The sequence below is a fragment of the Jaculus jaculus genome, chromosome 10, assembly GCF_020740685.1.
Source record: "Jaculus jaculus isolate mJacJac1 chromosome 10, mJacJac1.mat.Y.cur, whole genome shotgun sequence".
NCBI lineage: Eukaryota > Metazoa > Chordata > Mammalia > Rodentia > Dipodidae > Jaculus > Jaculus jaculus.
In genome coordinates, this window is record NC_059111.1 from 97,847,422 (window position 1) to 97,854,534 (window position 7,113).

Below are 7,113 nucleotides of genomic sequence, written 5' to 3' on the forward strand. Positions count from 1 at the left end.
ATTATTATATGAATGCATTTGTTTATTGCCATAGGAGCTCATGAACCATTTTCAATAAAACAACAAAGATCATTTTGAAAGGGAAATATAATGGGAATGCGACATCAACTTTGGAGGATAGGGCAGTAGTTGATTTAATGTAAGTAGCAGACCACCTAGACACCTTTCAGGATCCGGGGTTTCAGATGAGGTGTGGCACACACTGACCTTATCACATTAGTCCCAGGGCTGCAAAGAATATTGGAATATGCATATTGGAAAAGTGTCTCACAAATGTGTGATCTGGTCTTCTTCCTTGAGGGGTACTTCTGCAATCTCAGCCTCCATGGGTTTATGTGTCAAACTCAATGAGATACAAGGAAAAAGACATTAGGAACTCTAGACATGAACCACAATAGCTTCTCTCTCAGCTTGGCTACTAGGATGGTTTGCTTTGATTGTCAGCTTGACTGGATTTAGACTCACCTAGTGGAATTACCTATCCCTGGGTGTGTCTGAGAGAATGTTTCCAGACAGACTTAACTGAGGGTGGAAGACTCATCTGTAAAGCGGGTGGTACTTTCCATCCTGCACCAGACCTAGGCAGAAGTCCCAAGAAAAAGCGTCTGTGTACACTGGCCTTCGCTTCTTTCTCAGTAAGTGTGTCTGCTGCTACCACTGCTGTCCTTTGCTGGAAATAGACTTGATTCTTCTGCTTTCCTCTGTGAACTCAATGCCACTGATTCCCCAGGTAACATTTAGGCTTTCAGATGATCAGGACTGCTGAGCTATTCAGCTTCTTAGATGAAGCAACTATCAGGATGTCTGGCCTTCAGTGCAAAGACAGCCATTGTGACACCAACCACCAAGTCATGTAAGCCAATCTAATAAATCTCCCCCACCCCCCCACACATCACACATTCACCTTCTATTCTTCCTGCACCTGTATAGAATTTTGCCTAATATTGCCACTTTTTTTTACCAGTGTGACCACAAGCCTGTTAAAGACTTTTTTTTAGGCCTGTAACTATTTAAATATAAAATGGAAATGACAAGTAGAGGTTTTTTTTTTTTTGTTTGTTTGTTTGTTTGTTTGGTTGGTTTTTCAAGGTAGGGTCTCACTCTAGCTCAGGCTGACCTGGATTCATTATATAGTCTCAGGGTGGCCTTGAACTCACAGTGATCCTCCTATCTTTGCCTCCCGAGTGCTGGGATTAAAGGCGTGCGCCGCCACTCCTGGCTACAAGTAGAGTTTTTTGAGATGAGATATTTTCACAAATGTGAAAGTTCTTGGAATAAGCATTTGAAACGCTGGAAATTATACCTGTATGACACTCTCTCCTTCGCTGTGCTAGGGTGTTTCAGGAGAATTTGAGACAGTGGGCTAGCTTCAAACCAGTCTCTGGCAGAGAAGTTCAGGGGGTGCCGTCTATCTGTATAGGCCACCCAACCAGCATTCCCCATTTCCCTTCTTTTTTTTTTTTTTAAAGGTTTTTTTTTTATTTTTATTTTTTATTTATTTGAGAGCGACAGACACAGAGAGAAAGACAGATAGAGGGAGAGAGAGAGGGAATGGGCGCGCCGGGGCTTCCAGCCTCTGCAATCGAACTCCAGATGCGTGCGCCCCCTTGTGCATCTGGCTAACGTGGGACCTGGGGAACCGAGCCTCGAACCGGGGTCCTTAGGCTTCACAGGCAAGCGCTTAACCGCTAAGCCATCTCTCCAGCCCCCCATTTCCCTTCTGCCCACGCAGCATAGCCTTATCATGCCGAGATTGTATGACTTCTTATGACAGACTCCTAGATGTGGGAAACATGTCATTCTGGGAGGAAAATTTAATTCCAGGAGAATGATAGCTGCCACAAAGCCATATTATCCAACCCTATTTTTCCCAATAGTACTTTATATCCTTTGATTACCCTTCTGTTTGACATTTGAATGCCTGGACTGATTTTTTTTTTGCTTGGTGGTGGGAAGGAATACCAGTCAGCACTTCATTTTTAAAATATCATACAACTTCTCTTTGATTAATGGTAGGACTACATTCTTATAAACATTGGAGGTGAAAATACTGTAATTCAAAAATGCATTTAATGTACCTGCCATACTTAAACATTGTGGCTTAGCAACACAACACTCTGTAAAGTAATTCTCACTTACCACCATGATTGCATGGTCAGGAGGAGCTAAACTTTGCCACTTCACAACATCACGGTAGAGTACTAAACCACATGCAACAAGTCCAGGAAAAGATCAAAAACCCAAATAAAACAACTTCTTTTGAATCTGTCACACCATCTTAAAGTTAAACATATTCTGAGTCAAATCATCACAAATACAGAACTGTCTATATTTGTTATTTTATTATAGCATTTTTATATTTCATGAGGGTATCCTTAAAAGCCTATTTTGTTAGAAATGCTATTATACACATATATCCATCCATCCATACATTTTAAAGCATTTGAAAATAATTAAATTTACTGAAAATCTAGGTCACTAAGTATTCAGGTATAACTATTAACACAGTAGCTTAACTCCAATGGCAACTTCTCAGATAAACTATTGTCATTTTATAAAGAAAAATCTGGAAGGATTATGAGAATGACATTGATACAATAAAGGGGAGAGCAGTGGGGAAGGCAAGCACCCCGACATCATTGTTTCATATGTGATTTTAGAAACACAGAGAACAACAAACTCTGGGAAAGTAATGGTGCTATACATAAAGATGCGCCGTGAAATTAGTGTGCATGATGGAATATATGGATTAAATTCATGGACTTAGCATTCGCAGTAAGAGATCAATGTATCATTTCTGAACTGAGAATATTAAAAAGTAAACCTTGCAAACAATCAAATGACAATGAAGACAAAACATCAATACTGCAAATGCCAAAGTCTAGCAAAAGACATATTAAAGCATGTTCTTAGCAGCTTTGTTTATTTAGGTAAGTACAGAAAAAATATTCAAATGCCTACAAGTAGTAGAACAGAATTTACTCTAGCCAATTAGCAAAGCACTATGAAGTAATAATACTGAGCCACAGTGATACTGCTCACAGTAACATGGCTAAATCTCATTGATCAAAAAATCCACCCTGGGCTGGGGAAATGGCTTAGCAGTTAAGGCATTTGCCTGTGAATCCTAAGGACCCTGGTTTGATTCCTCAGGACCCTCATAATCCAGATACCCAAGGGGGCACATGCACCTGGAGTTCGTTTCCAGTGCACACCCATTCTTTCTCTCTCTCTCTCTCTCTCTCTCTCTTTCTCTCTCTGTCTCTCTCTCTCTGCCTCTTCCCTCTGTCTCACAAATAAATAAATAAATGAAATGTTTTAAAAAATGCAACACTAATTATTTTATTTCAATACATTTCAACTCTAAAGAATTGAGTTAGTAGTTACCAATGGGTAGAGGATGGGGATAAGAATGGTGGCAGATGTTGATTAAGAAAAAAAAAATAAAATAAACAGGTAACTTATGTGGTAGAAGTGGGTTGTTCCTTGTCTTGACTGATGAGTACAAATATTCAACATACAGATACACACACACACACATACACACTAACACACACCACTTCACATGCAATATACTTAAAGTCTAATGTATCTGGCTGAATGTTTTACCTAAAAAGATGAAAAAGAAGAGCAAAGGAGAAAAAAAAATGCCACCATAACAAAAGAAGAATTGGGAAAGGCAAAAAGACACACAAAGGAGTGTGGAAATAAGGTCATTAAAAATACAGAAACCAAATCCAGTTGATAACATTTTGGCTGAAAAATTTTGAAACTTATTTAAACTTGGAAATGATCTATTGGAACACTGGGGACATTACTAATAATGAGATTATTAATACCAAAGCAAATTTAAAATAATGCACCAGCACAAGGTGGCACATCCATCTGGGGTTGGTTTGCAGTGGCTGGAGGACCTGGCATGCCCATTCTCTATCTCTCTGTTTCTACCTCTTTCTCTCTCTTGAAAAATAAAATAAATATCACAATAATGCATCAATTATGGAACAGGAAAGACGGAAAATGGACAGGAAAAGAACATATATTCAACATAAGTCTTTTGATTCAGCCACAGTATAAATATTTACTACTAAGTAAAGCCAAAATTAAATTGTAACTATTTTGAGAGGACAGTGGGGTTTGAAAACCATAATAATTTAGTAAATAATTCTTATTAAAGATCCAAAAAGTAGTAAGAATAATTGTTTAAAAATTATTGAATTGAGACACGAAAAGCCATTACAGTATATTCATTACAAGTGTGAAGATTCCTACTGTACACTACAAAAGATGGATGTGGCTGTCTGTAGGAAATAAGACTGAGCAATGGAAAGGGGCCAGATAATGAGAGTCACAAACAAAAGGGAATTCTCACTTAGCATAGTAACAAAGGACCACAAATAAGCATGCACAAGCAAACACAGTGCAAAATGACCTCTACCACCAATGGAGAAGACCACAATTACTAAATAACCTTAAAAATAGTCATCAGAAAAGAGTAATCAAAGAGCTGGATATGATAAAGCACACATGTAAATGACCCCCACAACCAGAAGGCTGAGACAATAGAAACATAAGTTCAAATCTAGGCTGGGCTACATTGTGAAATATTGCAAGTTATAGACGTATCAGGAAATAAAATATTGAAGTAATTTAGTACATTATGATAATAAAAATCAAGCATTTTTCTAAATCTCAAAACTTTGTAGCATGTGCATTAATTATCAATCCATAACTTTTATACATTTAATGTGCAATAAAATAAGAATTAACTATTTTCTTGAATACATTAAGGGCATACTTATTTAACTCATGCCATTTAAAATATTAGAAACTTTGAAAATTAAACTGTCATTTCTTTGTGGAAAGTTTGCTAAAACAAATTTTAATAGTGCTTGCCTTTTTATTACCACTGTACTATTTCCAGTAAATGGAAAGTGTCTTTTCTGTCTCTTGGATAATTGTGCTTGTGCTCCTAGGTTTATGTTTTTGTTGTATGAAACTGATATCACTGTGGTAGACTCAGTCCAGCAAGGAGCTAGGTATTGTTTAGTTTATATGTCTCACATCGTCTTGGACTAATAGAATCCCAGAAGGTATAAAATCAAGCTTTTTTCAGTTCAAAATATCAACTCCAGCAAAGGAAAATCACATGTCCAAGACTTGTTGAACATCAAGATTCAGTACATCACCTGCAAGGAAAGTAGTAAAGATTTACCTGTATATGATATCAGCTGTCATGTGAAGTACTGTGTTGGTATTCAGATGTCAGAGCTCTGTTCTTAAGCTTTCCCTGCTCAACTATCAATTTGTTACATTTTTATAACTGGCCATTATGTCCACCTCATGATAAAACTCAGATATAGACAATAGGTACCTATGGTGTGTATAAATATCAAATATATAATAGTTATAGTTCTAAAAGATGGATAGGATAATGAGGCTTAACCTGTGCTCAGAATCTAACTTTCTAAGTTTCCTGTCAAGTTAGCTTACCACCCAGAAGTATAGGTCACCCCATTTCGGGTGGAAATGCCTTTAACTGATCACATAGTAGATGAAGGATCCATGCATGCATTATCCTAACGGCTGGCTATGGTGAGTGAATGATGAGATCAATTGCACCACCGTCCCCTACCTGTCTCAAATATCATAAATATAGTTAGTTTCTGCTTCTGCTTTGGTGGGGAGGGGGTGAATTTTTGCATCTGATTCACTTCTTTTGTAAGGAAATATTGAAGAGACTCAAAGGAATAGCTCTTTTCTTTTTCTCCAAAACTTCCAAAATGCTTGATGTTCTCATGTAATGAATCAACTCACAAATCCTGATTGAGGTAGGTAAATATTTCCCTCTGTAGTATAATTCTCTATCATTTTACATGCTGTCAGAGTCATTTTAATATGGGATCTCTCTAATTTTAAAAGCTGCTGTGACAATGGGAATATCAGGTCATATGAGAAGAAACTTGGAGATAATAGCACCTAGGGATGGCATTTTTTAGTATTACTGTCAAAGGCATGTTAAAAGAATCTCCCCTTTCCCCCAGTGAGAAACAATATACTCATTACGTTTAAAACATACTGATCTTGATTGTGGCTCTCTAATGTATTAGTCATGCTTTACCATAGAACATTTTTTCTCTCTTAGTGTCCATGTAAATTTCACATACGTTGATTCAGATTTCTGTCTCACTCTTAACAACAAAGTTGCGATTTCCTATTTCTATTATCTCCAAACATCTGCTTGCGAGTGCTATATAATGAAAATGAAACAGATAGATGATTGAGGTGAAATCAATCAAGTAACTGAGGTGCACTTTCCTCACCTAAACATGAGGATGCATAAAAATGGACAGGTAGGTAGATAACTGTATAAAAATGGATGGGTAAGGTAGCAGTATTGTCTTGAACATCCTTTTGTAATCCAGATTCAACTTCTCATATCATTTGGAACAAGCAAATTAAAGATGGCAGAGGCAATTAGAAAATGCTGCAAGTAAAAAAAAAATGCGACAGTCACTTGTCCATTTCTCTCAATTAACTGAGGAAAGTGAACTCAGAAGTATTGAAATTTACTTGAAGTGAGTAGATTAGGCAGGACCGCAGCTTCAATTGTTTGACTGCTCAGTCATCGATCCTTCTGCCAGATCTTACTTGTACAGGTTGGCAACATAAAAATAGGCTCAATTGTTTTCAAAGTCTATACATCATCCTGAGTAGAGTACAGTCTTGCAGACTACCTCCAAATAGATGTCCTCTCATGAGAAATAACTGCTGCCAAATAGGACTCATAATTTTTAGGCCCCTGAGATAATTGCCTTGTGCTTCTCCCAGGCATCTCAAATAGTGTCTATTGAGCTAAAGCAAATCAAACTGAAATGCAGTTGAACTGGCCTCCTGGATGGCTTTAGTGAATGCACAGGACCACTCCGTGGGATCAGCAAGAAGAATTGCTGAATGCCACAGGATTTGCCCAGGAAAGGGTTTTACTTATAGATGTGGTCATGACAAAGAGGCAGTAGCTTTTAAAAATCTGTTCTGAGCTCCCAGAAACTTTTTTCTAAGACCAAGGTCTGCCATGTATTCAGAATTAACCTTGAATATTTGTTTCCTAGA